This window comes from Ovis canadensis, chromosome 4 (genome assembly GCF_042477335.2).
Source record: "Ovis canadensis isolate MfBH-ARS-UI-01 breed Bighorn chromosome 4, ARS-UI_OviCan_v2, whole genome shotgun sequence".
Taxonomy (NCBI): Eukaryota; Metazoa; Chordata; class Mammalia; order Artiodactyla; family Bovidae; genus Ovis; species Ovis canadensis.
In genome coordinates this window covers 122,047,895-122,061,863 of record NC_091248.1, presented here as the reverse complement: position 1 = coordinate 122,061,863, position 13,969 = coordinate 122,047,895, and the positions used below count along the sequence as shown (strand labels likewise).

Genomic DNA, 13,969 nt, shown 5'->3' with positions numbered 1-13,969 from the left:
ATATTCTTAAAATAATTATAATAACTTTTTTAAAATACCTTCCAAAGGAAAACTCTATCATTGCTTATAAGAGAAGATTGAAACATGGACTTATCTTTGGGCTTGACTTTACAATCCATGTGACCACATAAATATTTACTGCAGGACTCTTATAACTAGTTTTAGAAATACATGATTTAATTTAATTATTTCAGGATTTCTTTGGAAGGAAAGATGTTAAAGCTGAAACTCCAGTACTTTGGCCACCTCATGCGAAAAGTTGACTCATTGGAAAAGACCCTGATGCTGGGAGGGATTGGGGGCAGGAGGAGAAGGAGACCACAGAGGAGGAGATGGCTGGATGACATCACTGACTTGATAGACATGAATCTGAGTGAACTCCGGGGAGTTGGTGATGGACAGGGAGGCCTGGCGTGCTGCGATTCATGGGGTTGCAAAGAGTTGGACAAGATTGAGTGACTGAACTGAACTGAAGAGAATATATGTTTTGGAAAACTACTCAGTGAAAACAATGGGCCTATTTGGATATGCAAAATTTTCTCCAGAAATAAAAAAAAATAGTCAAAGTCACATTCCTGAAATTATATAGTCAATAAGGATTTTTATAAAAGGTGCTCTGAGTTCAAAATCTATGACCATCAATGAACACTGTTTAATCTGTCCTTGTAATATAAATGAAATGACATAAATGAATTTGAACTTGTAGTGAAATATATTCTGACAACAAAGCATTTCGTTGCTAAATAATGAGTCTTCTATAAATATATTTAATATTTGTAAACATAAAATTCACCGTGTCAATTTTCTCTCCATGTTCAAAATTACCAATGTTGGTGAATATTGTTTGCCATTATGCATTAAATAAATATAAATATTGGTCCAGTTAAGAGAAGCATTGGTTGGGATCCTCCAGAGGCCAACCCCTGAGACAGTTATTCAACTACAAGTAGTTCTTAGGAAGTAATACCAGGACTCAATATGCCAGCAAATTTGGAAAACTCAGCAGTGGCCACAGGACTGGAAAAGGTCAGTTTTCATTCCAATCCCAAAGAAAGGCAATCCTAAAGAATGCTCAAAACCTCAAAATTGCACTCATCTCACACGCTAGTAATGCTCAAAATTTTCCAAGCCAGGTTTCAGCAGTAGGTGAACCATGAACTTGCAGATAGATGTTCAAGCTGGTTTTAGAAAAGGCAGAGGAACCAGAGATCAAATGGCCAACATCCGCTGGATCAAAGAAAAAGCAAGAGAGTTCCAGAAAAACATCTATTTCTGCTTTATTGACTATGCCAAAGCCTTTGACTGTGTGGATTACAATAAACTGTGGAAAATTCTGAAAGAGATGGGAATACCAGACCACCTGATCTGCCTCTTGAGAAATCTGTATTCAGGTCAGGAAGCAACAGTTAGAACTGGACATGGAACAACAGACTGGTTCCAAATACGAAAAGTAGTATGTCAAGGCTGTATATTGTCACCCTGCTTATTTAACTTCTATGCAGAGTACAATATGAGAAACACCGGGCTGGAGGAAGCACAAGCTGGAATCAAGATTGCCGGGAGAAATATCAATAACCTCACATATGCAGATGACACCACCCTTATGGCAGAAAGTGAAGAGGAACTAAAGAGCCTCTTGCTGAAAGTGAAAGAGGAGAGTGAAAAAGTTGGCTTAAAGCTCAACATTCAGAAAATGAAGATCATGGCATCTGGTCCCATTACTTCATGGCAAATAGATTGGGAAACAGTGGAAACAGTGGCTGAATTTATTTTGGGGGGCTCCAAAACCACTGCAGATGGTGATTGCAGCCATGAAATTAAAAGACGCTTACTCCTTGGAAGGAAAGTTATGACCAACCTAGAGAGCATATTTAAAAACAGAGACATTACTTTGCCAACAAAGGTCCATCTAGTCAGGGCTATTGATTTTCCAGTGGTCATGTATGGATGTGAGAGTTGGACTGTGAAGAAGGCTGAGCGCCAAAGAATTGATGCTTTTGAGCTGTGGTTTTGGACAAGACTCTTGAGAGTCCCTTGGACTGCAAGGAGATCCAACCAGTCCATTCTAAAGGAGATCAGTCCTGGGTGTTCATTGGTAGAAATGATTTTGAAGCTGAAACTCCAATACTTTGGCCACCTGATGCAAAGAGCTGACTCATTTGAAAAGACCCAGAAGCTCGGAGGGATTGGGGGCAGGAGGAGAAGGGGACAACAGAGGATGAGATGGTTCGATGGCAACACTGACTCAGTGGACATGGCTTTCAGTGGACTCCAGGAGTTGGTGAGGGACAGGGAGGTCTGGTGTGCTGTGGTTCATGGCGTCGCAAAGATTCGGACACGACTGAGAGACTGAACTGAACCGAATCCCAGGAAACACAGGTAGAAGATTGGCAAAGGGGGACAACTGAGAAAAGGTGGTCACTGAAGGTTGGATGACCAAGTAGATCAAAATTGTTGTAACTGAAGATAGATCCCAGTGGGAAAATCTTGAAGCCAGGGTAGAATATGTTTCTCAGTGTTAACCTACCTTTAGTTGGAAGGGAGCTGGGGTGTTTATACACCTACTAGTATCTGTTATTGGATAAGTGCCTTGAGGTGGGTGGACCAAGGATTGATATCAGGGCTCCTTTTCCCGGTTTAAGAAGGTAGTAAAGTGTCTCTGGTTTTCAGGAACCTGTCCAGGCAAACAAATAGAGGTGCTGGCATTGGGAAATCAGGCCAGTGTGCACCAAAGTGGGAGAGCACGGTGTTATGGACAGGGCACCCACAGCATCAGCTATAAAGTCCCTGTTCATCACCTCTGAAATCCAAAATTTGATTGAACATACTTAGGCAGATGAACAGGTGTGATTTTCTGGTTCTAAATGGAGCAGGTGATTGCCAAACTTTTTAAAAAAACATTTTCTAATGATTTTTAAATGTTAGAGCAACACAGATATTTATCCATAGCTAAGTAAAAAGAAAGTTTAATTTTTTAATTTCAAAAGTTGACTTTACTTACACTTAACCTACTAGCATAATTTATTTATCTTGCATCTGAAGGAATTTGACAAAACTTCTGTATTTGGATAAAATATAATCTAGGGGATATTACTGAATATTAGCTCTATTGCTCACCATAAATAAAAAGAGAATAACATTTAAGTTCATCACTATTTTTTGAAAATTGTATGGTAAATCTATGTAAATGAATTATTTTCTGGCACATTTACCACATGAAAAGTGCTCAGCGTATTTTTAACAACAGGAAGGCACATTTTAGATGGGATGTAGGCTATATAATCTGTACAAATTCATTTCAGGGACACTCACCAAGGAATACAGTCATCCTTCAAAGCCTGAAACTACAGAAAAGTCTTATTTTTATTCATTGCTGTTGGAGTAAAACAAACAGATAATCAGACACTGATTTAAAAAACAACCCCTAAGTTAAAAATCAAATGGGCACCCGTGGCTGATTAATGTTGATGGGTGGCAAAATCAACCACAATATCATAGTGTAATCATCCTTCAATTAACATAAATTAATTAATTAAAAGGACACAAATGGGCAAATACAGCATATTTCAGGCACTGATTTACTAACTTCTTAGAGTGACAGGTCTCTGTGTTGCGTACCAGGCAGAATTAACCAGAGATTTCTCTACTGAATGTCTGTGGATGAGGCTCTCAAGCAGGCTGTCAGCCAGCTGGTAAAGTGACGTCAAGGCCCGCGTCCATTTTCAGTGCATGTCTCTAACCCCCAAGTTTTAGGTCCTAATGTTACAGCTAACCTTAGCATAAACATCACATGTTAGAAATGTCAGCAAAGCATTAAGAGCTTACATGGTACCTGTTAGTTCTGGTCTGTTCTCCTGTCCTGAGTTGTCTGCTGAGGGACTTAGTAACTGAGTTTATGAAGAATCTGCTCCTAAACAAATTCATGTATTTGCAGACAAATCTAATCTCCATTAGCCAGTGTAATTTTACAAGTAGTCACACCCTGGTAACACTGCCTGATTTCTTGGCTTCCAGACTTGTGCTCGCGAATGTCTGTCTGTTTTCATCATCTCTCCAAGAAGCCCAGTTATCTGCTATTACCTTCTAAGTCCAGCTTTCAAGAGATTCAGTATATCTAAAATTCATTCTACAGTCCAGGCATGTTGTTATTGTAAGTTAAAAGAAAGTATTTGTCGCATTCTACATCATATAGTAACATGCCATTGAGGAGAGTCAGTTAATACATTTAAATTTCTATACAATTATATATATGCTTAGAAAGGTTCATTTAGTAAGAAAATAATAAACAACATTAATAAACATGTTGCAAGACGATTATCAGAGGACTATATCCTTATCTTCATTAGTCTTTGAACATCTCCCATCTTCCCAGGTGTCTACAGAGAGATCCCTGCTTTCTCTGACCTGCTGCAGAAGTGATACCCTTTGCTCTAATACCTCACACCTCAGTGGACTCTGACCACTTACAAACTCAAGTCAGGGATACCTAGAATGCTCTTCCAGTAACTTCCTGTTAGCAAACCATCAGTTCTCCACTTTTACACAGCACAAGCCAGATTAGTATGAATATGAAGACTCTGTTAGCCTCAGTAATATTAACTTGAATCTTAAGGTTAGAATGCTGAAATATGGATGAAAATAGCCAAATACTGCAGCTTAGAGAAAGTCTGTGGGAGTCCTGTGATTTCTGTAACATTATAAACACTGACAGGATTCTCCTGACTGTATTTTGCATCAGCAAAATTTAAAAATGATATATTTTCATTATTTTAAAAAATTGACTTAAATGCGAAGAGAATAAAAGCAAAACCATTCACTGAAAATCTTCCAGGTACAAACACATTTCAAACTAAGACATTGGTTTTATAGTAGGGATATTTTGCCATATTTTTAACACCTAGAACGTTCCCACCACATTTGATAAGTGACAATGGTAGTCATGTTAACCTACTCCAGGAGATGCTGCAGGCTTTTCCTCAGATGAGGACAACCATCCCTGGAGAGAAATTCTGGAAAAGGAATCAAGGTAAGCTAAATGGGCTCCTGTACCCACTTTCCTGCTATAAAGGAAATAATGATGAGATCTTTATCAAGTAGCTATAGGATTCCATCCTGCCACTTACTAACATCTCCCTCGTGGGCAGAAGAAGGGGATGCTAGCTTTCCTCACTTCCCTGCAGGAGGATGCTTCCAAGATGTAGTGTGAGAAGCTGGCCAGCAGAGGAAGAAATGGAAAGTAGTAAATGGCACACCCCCAGCTTCAGGAGGCAACAGGGTCAGAGGTCTCTTTCATCCCTTTCAGCTTGATACCATGACTCAGGGACACTGAGTTTCACCAGCTTTTTCCCATACGTGTGACCAGGGAAGGGGTCTGATTAAGAAGAAAAAGAAGCCTATGTTTAGACAGCGTGGGTATCAGATGTGACTCTGAGACCTCAGCACCAGTTCAAGAAAGGGGTCTTCACAAAGGTCGCTTTTCCTCCTTCATAAACCTGACGATTTCTGCCAGCTTTCTGTCCTGCTCCTTTGTCAGTCATTAACCAGTATAAAAGTAATGATTTCTATTAACATAAAGAGGATTCGTGGTACTCCTTCTGGTATTTTTCCCAAGCTGGGCTGGAAAACTCACAGAGATGGGGAGTGGCTGGAGTTAAATCACCTGCTCCCAGAAGCAAGTGCAGTAGATGATGAGTGATCCCTTTTCTGCCCTGACGGAGAGGGCAGGACTCAGGGGTGCCCAGGATCTTCTATATATGTGAGGGCTTTATGGTCTGATTAAATGAAAGCAACCCATTCCCCAGAGACATGCTTGTGGCGTCCAGGGAACAAATTACAAACCATATTCTCACCATTCTGTGTCTTTCCTCCTCCTCCTCTCTTGGGTCTCTTGCATTATTATCTGTGAGTGTGTGTGTGTGCACACGCGTGTGTGGGCACACGTGTGAACCTGCTTTTGCAGAGAAGTAAGAACTGAGGAAGAATGGCAAAGACGTCTGTACTCAAGAGACTCGAAATAGAACTCTAAGCGATACATTTCATTTCATTAATTATGTCCCACAGTAGAATTCCCAAGGATATACGTGTATTATGTCTTTGATATTGAAATTGATCCTGTCTCCATATCCTACTTTTGGAAAGACGGATTCACGATGCAATAAATGTGATCTCCCATGGAGATTATTAACGTAGCCCCTCTAAAGACTGGGTCTTTCTTAGGGAGTGTATTATCCCCATCTGCTGAAAAGTGTTAATATGTAATAATTATTAAAATTTTCCATTGCAAATATTACTCACTACTTGGAAAATCATGTAGACTGAATCTTATTGCCTAAATACTTTCCTGCTCTACCCTACTCCTTCAGTATTTGTCCCATTTTGAAAACATTTTCCCCTAAATACACATCTTACATTTAGAGTCCCCTCTCTGTTGTCCCCTCTCTGTTGTAAGTGCAGTGTTGTAAGCATTGAGTTTAGATGATGCAAGGCTTTGCCTGCATCCACAGATCCCCAGAAAAACACACACACATGATGACTCCGTCCCTTAAATTCATGAGAATTCACATCGATTTGGCCTTTGAGGTTCCCAGAAATCCTACTGCATTTCCTAGTCTCTTCTCTCAGGTGTGTGTTTTTTTTTTTTCTCTTTCAATAAATCTCCCATAATCACTTCCACCCATAGTCTTAGCTACTGAGTGAGAGTAACTGAGAAAATGGATGCAATCACATGACACTTCATTCAATCCTAACACACACACTGACTAAGTTAATAAATCTGTGCATTTATCTTAAGTTATCTGCTCTTCCTATGGAGTTATTAGTTTTTTTTTTCATCAAAGGCCAGTCTACAACTTATACTATAAATGTCATCCCTCTTGACAACTCAAGAACTTCTCCAGCAATTTCTGTCTCAAATGTCTTACCCCTATATTTTCTTGAATACACCCAGTCAGCAACTGAGACTCTTCAGGGAGAACAGGGCAGCCTACGGGGCAGCAGCTACTGCCTTCTCTGCAGCTCGGTAGACAGGGGTGGAAAAGACAGCACAGCAGAAACCTTAAGTCACCCCTGCTTCCCTATGCAATGTCTAATTTCCTCCTGCTTGAGGCTGAGAAGCCCCCAGGCCTGCACTCATCAAGCTGGATATTCAAGAGAACCAGTGCTGCAGTTCAGTCTGAATCAAAGGTCTGGTTACCAGGATAGCAGATAGTATAAGCTGTAGTCTGAGGGAAGAAGCAAAAGGCCAGTGTCCTAGCCCCAAAGTGGGAAGTTCGTGGACCATAAGGGCCACAAACAACTATATGCCAATAAAATATATAACTTAGAAGAAATGGACAAATGCTTAGGAAGGTACAGTCTCTCAAGACTGAACAGGAAGAAATGAAATAATATGATCAGACCAACTATAATACAAGCACTGATATGGAATCAATGATTTTAAAATTCCCAGTAAACAGAAGTCCAGCATAAGTTGCCTTCACAGGTGAGTTACATCTAAAATGTAGAAAAGTATTAACACCTAATCCTCCAAAGTTATTCCAAAAAAATTCAGAGGAAGGAATACTTCCAAACTCATTCTATCAGGCTGCAATTACCCTGATACCCAAACTGGACAAAGACACCATGAGAAAAGAAAAGTACAGCCAATATTATTGATGAACATAGACAGAAAATCCTCAACAAAATACCAGGAAATGAATCTAGCAGTACATTACAAGGATCATACACCATGATCCAGGGGGATTTATCCCAGGGATGCAAAGAGTTTTTCAGTATCTGCAAATTAATCAGTAGGCACAGAGGGAACACACCTCAACATAATACAGGTCATACATGACAAACTCTAACATCATACTCAAGAGTGAAAAGCTGAAAGCACTTTTTCTAAGATCAGGAACAAGACAAGGATTCCTCTCTTGCAACTTTATTCAATGTAACTTTGGAAGTCCTAGACATGGAAGCCAGTGAAGAAAAAAATAATAAAGTGAATCAAAACTGGAAGAGAAGTAAAAATGTCACTGTGTGCAAATGACATTACAGTATACATAGAAAATCCTAAAGATGCTGCCAGAAAACTGCTAGAGCTCATCAATGAATCTGGTAAAGTTGCAGGATAGAAAATTAATACACAGAAATCTGTTGCATTTGTATATACTAATAATACAAGGTCAAAAGTAGAAATTCAGAAAATAATTCTATTGATCTTTGCATTAAAAAAAATAAAGTACTGAGGAATAAACCTACTTAAAGAGAAAAAATCAAGATGACACAAACAGATGGAGAGAGATATTAGGTTCTTGGACTGGAAGAATTAATATTGTCAAAACGACTATACCACACAAAATAATCCTCAGATTCAATGATGTGAAGTGAAGTGAAGTGAAGTCGCTCAGTCGTGTCCGGCCCTTTGTGACCCCATGGACTGTACCCCACCAGGCTTCTCTGTCCATCAGATTTTCCAGGCAAGGGTACTGGAGTGGGTTGCCATTTCCTTCTCCAGGAGATCTTCCCAACCCAGGGATTGAACCTGGGTCTCCCGCATTGTAAGCAGATGCTTTACCATCTGAGCCACCAGGGAAATCAACCATTAGCTTGAAGGTAGCCAAAAATGGTTTGGCTCCAACACTGCCCTGTCTAATTCTGCTCAGTGTAGCTCATTATACTAGGAAGCAGCGAGGAGGAGGTGGACATGCTGTCCAAAGACCATTCCTTCTATCCACAGTGCTCAGATCAATATTGTTTCATGATGTGATTATTCTGAGAGTTTCTCTGGATGGCCATTTACAGTTGCTGTTTCTGATGTTGTTCCTCTGTGGGGAGATGGCGGGTGGGGGGTCGGGGGGCGTGGAGCATGTTACAGAACTCCTGAAATAAAAGCTGCTTAGAAAGTTTCACTCTTTGATGCTCACTGCCAGCATGCCTGTCCCTCTTGAACGCTTGCTAGGAGAGGGAGATCCAATGTTTAAGTTCTGCTATTCCCTGTAGTAACTTACGGAGAAGGCAATGGCACCCCACTCCAGCACTCTTGCCTGGAAAATCACATGGACGGAGGAGCCTGGTGGGCTGCAGTCCATAGGGTCGCTGAGTCGGACACGACAGAGTGACTTCACTTTCACGTATTGGAAATGGCAACCCACTCCAGTGTTCTTGCCTGGAGAATCCCAGGGATGGGGGAGCCTCATGGGCTGCCGTCTATGGGGTCGCACAGAGTCGGACACAACTGAAGCGACTTAGCAGTAGCAGTAGTAACTTAGTGTAATAGAAGTTCATGTCGTCTGCAAAGTCTGTTCAAACGGGTGACTCCATGTCACCAAAAGTGCAGTATAACACAGTTCCTCCCACACTAAGCAAAACCATCACTATGCACAGCAAGACCAGCAAAATACAGGAACCACCTCCAACTTCATCTTGATCTAAGCTGTCATCTATTTCAATTTCAACGAAATCCCTGTCAAATTACCGATGGCATTTTCCTCAGAACTGGAACAAGACATTTTACAATTTGTATGAAAACACAAAAGACTGACTAGCCAAAGCAATCTTGAGAAAGGAAAATGGAGTGGGAGGGATCACCTTCCTGATTCCAAACTAGACTGCAAGGCCACAGTAATCTAGACAGCATGGTCCTGGCACAAGATCAGAAACACAGACCAAGGGAGTAAGACAGAGAGCCCAGAGGTAAACCCACACACCGAAGGGCTCCTTATCTTTGACAAAGGAGACAGGAATATACAATGGAGAAAAGATGGTCTCTTTAATAAGTGGTGTTGGGAAAACAGGCAGCTCACCCAAAGAATGAAATTAGAACACTCCCTAACACCATACACAAAAATAAACTCAGAATGGATTAAAGACCTAAATGAAATGCCAGAAGCTATAAAACTCTTAGGGGAAAATATAGGCAGAACACTCTTTGACCTTAACTGCAGTAAGATATTCTCTGACCCCCCTTCTGGAGTAATGGAAATAAAAGCAAAATAAAAAAATAAACAAAAGGGACATTTGTCTTGGGAAAGGGCACTTTTTGGACAAAATACTGTCAAACATCCATTCTGCCTGTTCTCTGCTGGTGAGGAACCAGTGAGAAACTGTGGCATCAGTCTTCCCTTGCACTGGTTCTCTTTCGCTTCCCAGCTCGTTTCCAGAGAACCACCTCCATCTCTGACCCTTGGAGTTACACTTCTTCCTTGTTACTACACCCACTGTTCACATCTCACTTTGGAGTCGAGCTGCTTTCTTTAGCAAATGAAAGTCCTTTCTTTCTAAATCCCAATGCCCTCACTGGTCTGAGTCATTTGATTTGTTTCAGCCTCTCGATTCCCCTGATTTTTACCCGTAGATCTGCTCTAAAGAGGCCATTACCCAATGGTAATGATTATAGGGTCAAGAATCAGACTGCCTTAGTACAATGAACTGGATTGTCATTCGCTGTGAACAAGGTGAGTTATTCAATCCCTTTGCCTCCATTTCCTTATGTGTAAAGTGGGGATTGTCTCTTGCCTCGAAGGGCTATTTTGAGGATGAAATGAAATAATTCTTGTAAAGTGCAGTGCCTGGCTTATAGTGAGAGAAACAGAGAGACAAAATCAGAGATGGAGATACAGAGAGAGAAAGACACAGGGTGTTGATGTCTTTGTAATGACTTTTGATCTTAGCTGAACTAAATCACCAATCTCAGTGAGAGTAGACTTAATTCTCACCTTCTTCATGGTCTGTATTCCTCTAGAAGTCCCATAACTCTTGCAACTCTGTCCATAGGTTTTACCATCCAGGACAACCGACCTCTCATAAACAGTCTCTTCCAGGCCTCAGAGAGCAAAGAGCAGCTCACTTTGCATACATGAGACAGCGCAGAGATACTCCTTCAGTTAACATATTCTTCCTTGGGATATCTTAGACTTCTTCTTTACTGAATTACAATGATATTGAGCTATGACATTGTTATGGTTAAGTACACAAGGCTTGGGAGTCAGACTGTCCAGGTAAAAGTCTGACACTGTTTTTCTGGCACATGCATACATAAAACAAACTGATAATAGGACCCTCTTCTGGGATATGTTATGATGACTGAGTGAGATGGTCCATGTAAATGGTCGATATGAGCATGAAATGTGCAGCACTGAGTGGTCAATTCGAGCCTTAACTCTTGAAAAATCCGCTTTGTTTCTACATTCAGTAAGTGCTGTTGCCCCCCCCCCCCACAGTAATTAAGTGTAGGGTTGAGAACTTATTAAAGCTCAAATGAAGGACACACCCTTATTTTACTGAACAAGCCTTCTGTTCACTGTTACTGTGAAACTGAGGAAGAGTCTGGAGGAAAGTGGCCATCCTTGTCTCAGGGCAAGTTATAAAGTGGATGTAAAAGTAACACCCTGAAAAAATTATGTCAAATATACGGGACTGCACTGGGACCATTGGGTTTGTAAAACAGAATTACCACAAGGCAGAAGAGCCAGTCATACCATGCTAGCCACTTATACCATCAGGTAAAATTTCCTATGAAATTACTGTTGAAAAGACACTAGAAAATAATATTCAGAGACAATTTGTACATCTTACATTCAACCCACAAAATTTTCTGGGAATCTAAAAAACAACAGAAATTTTTTGTTTGTACCCATTACCTGCCTAGTTTTATTCTTTTAGCAGCCATGAGCTAACCAGTTTACCCCCAGAGCTGTAAACAACATACTATTTCCACTCCATCAGCAAGCTTTCCCTTTATCTTTCCTGCTTTCTCCAAAATCAGTTCAGTTTAGTTTAGTCGCTCAGTCGTGTTTGACTTTTTTGCAGCCCTATGGACTGAAGCACGCCAGGCTTCCCTGCCCTTCACCAACTCCCAGACTTGCTCAAACTCATGTCCATCATGTAGGTGATGCGATCCAACCATCTTATCCTCTCTTGTCCCTTTCTCCTGCCTTCAATACTTCCCAGCATCAGGGTCTTTCCCAAGAAGTCAGTTCTTCACATCAGGTAGCCAAAGTATTAGAGTTTTAGCTTCAGCATCAGCCCTTCCAATGAATATTCAGGACTGATTTCCTTTAGGATTGACTAGTTGGATCTCCTTGCAGTCCAATTCCTTTTGGATTGACTGGTTTGGATCTCCAAAATACCTTGTATTAATTATGTTCCTTCAATAAGCCTGCTCCCTAATATGACTCAACAATTTTCATATGAGATTGTTCAACATTATGGAGCACAACTAGCTAGACATCTCTGACTGACTCTTGAACAGGGGGAGTGCAATTTTTGAGAGTGGACAAGTGTGTATCCAGGCTTTCAAGGTCACCTCCCTTCATAACTTTGTTTTTTCTTCCAAGTCTTGTGACCTATTCCATTGATGAGCTAATATAGTTAGGGCAGCAGAAAGACGATTCAAATTTGTAGACTCAGGAAATCAATTTAAATAAATGTTAATTTCAGATATATTAAATTCAGAGCAATCAAAGCAAAAGATCATAGTATAATCCAAGCTATGGTTTTTCCAAAAGTCACGTACTGATATGAGAGTTGGAGCATAAAGAAGGGTGAGTGCCAAAGAACTGATGCTTTGGAAGTGCGTTGCTGGAGAAAACTCTGGAGAGTCCCCTGGACTACAAGGACATCAAACCAGTAAACCCCAAAGGAAATCAACCCTGAATGTTGACTGGAAGGACTGATGCTGAAGTGGAAGCTCCAATACTTTGGCCACCTGATGTGAAGAGCTGACTCATTGGAAGACTCTGATGCTGGGAAAGACTGAGGACAGGAGAAGTGGGTGACCTAAGATGAGATGGTTGGATAGCATCACTGACTCAATGGACATGAGTTTGAGCAAACTCTGGGAGACAGTGAGAGACAGGGAAGCCTGGAGTGCAGTTCATGGAATTCATGGGACATGCTTAGTGACGGAACAATAACAATAAAATCACATCTGAAAGAAAAATCAATGAAAGCAATATAGCTAAAACTTTTCCTTCAAAGGAAGAGGGAAGTCTTATTCTTGTATCATCAAGGCACATATAAGAGAGCAGAGAACTTTTTTGGATTCAAATGTCACCAGTTAGAAATGACTCTCCTTGAACAGTGCTCCCCTCAGGGCACCCTTGACCTCTTTGCTCCTCAGGCTGTAGATCAGCAGGTTCAGCATGTGGTTGAAAAGATTATAAAACAGGAAAGGATCTTCTGCTGCTCCTCAGGGTGGCGGGACTTGGGGGCCATAGACATGACGATGGCACTCCAAGGAAGAGCCCGACCACGCAGAGGTGGGAGGAGCAGGTGGAGAAGGCCTTCCTGCGGCTCTCAGCAGACTGGATCCTCAGGATGGAGGCCAGGATGCACGCATAGGAGCCCAGCACCAGGCAGAGGAGCCCGACTAAGACAAACACGGAAGCAGCAAAGAGGACAAGTTGGTACAGCCTGGTATCAGCACAGGCCAGCTTGAGGACAGACAGGATTTCACAGAAGAAGTGGTTGATTTCATGAGGCCCACAGAAGGGCAGCCTCAGGACGAGACCCAAATGGACCAGGGCCAGGAGGGAGCCACATGCCCAGGAAGTCCCCACCAGGCTGATGCTGACTCTCCAGCTCACAATGACAGAATATCAGAGAGGGTGGCAGATGGCCACATACCGGTCATAAGACATCACCACCAGGAGCAGACACTCGGTGTGAGCGAAACCCAGAAAGAGAAAGGTCTGTGTGATGCAGCCAGCAAAGGAGATGGGCTTGGCTGGACTCAGGAGGTTGACCAGCATCTGGGGCACTGTGCTGCAGGCGTAGGCCATGTCAGTGATGCCCAGGTGTGACAGGAAGAAGAACATGGTGGTGTGCAGTCTGGGGTCCAGTGAGACAAGCCCAGGATGACCCTGTTCCCCAGCAGGGTGAGGGCATAGAACAGGGAGAAGAGCCCAAAAAGGAATAAGTGGAATCTTGGACCAAGACAAAATCCCCAGAGGATGAACTCTGTAACCATTGTCTAATATTTCTCCAT

The 13,969-nt window shown here is 41.7% G+C and overlaps 1 pseudogene; it reads right to left on the bottom strand.

Annotated features, from left to right (window-relative positions):
• Positions 1-13,039: 13,039 nt before the first annotated feature.
• LOC138439776 (olfactory receptor 2A1/2A42-like) lies at positions 13,040-13,969 on the bottom strand (annotated as a pseudogene).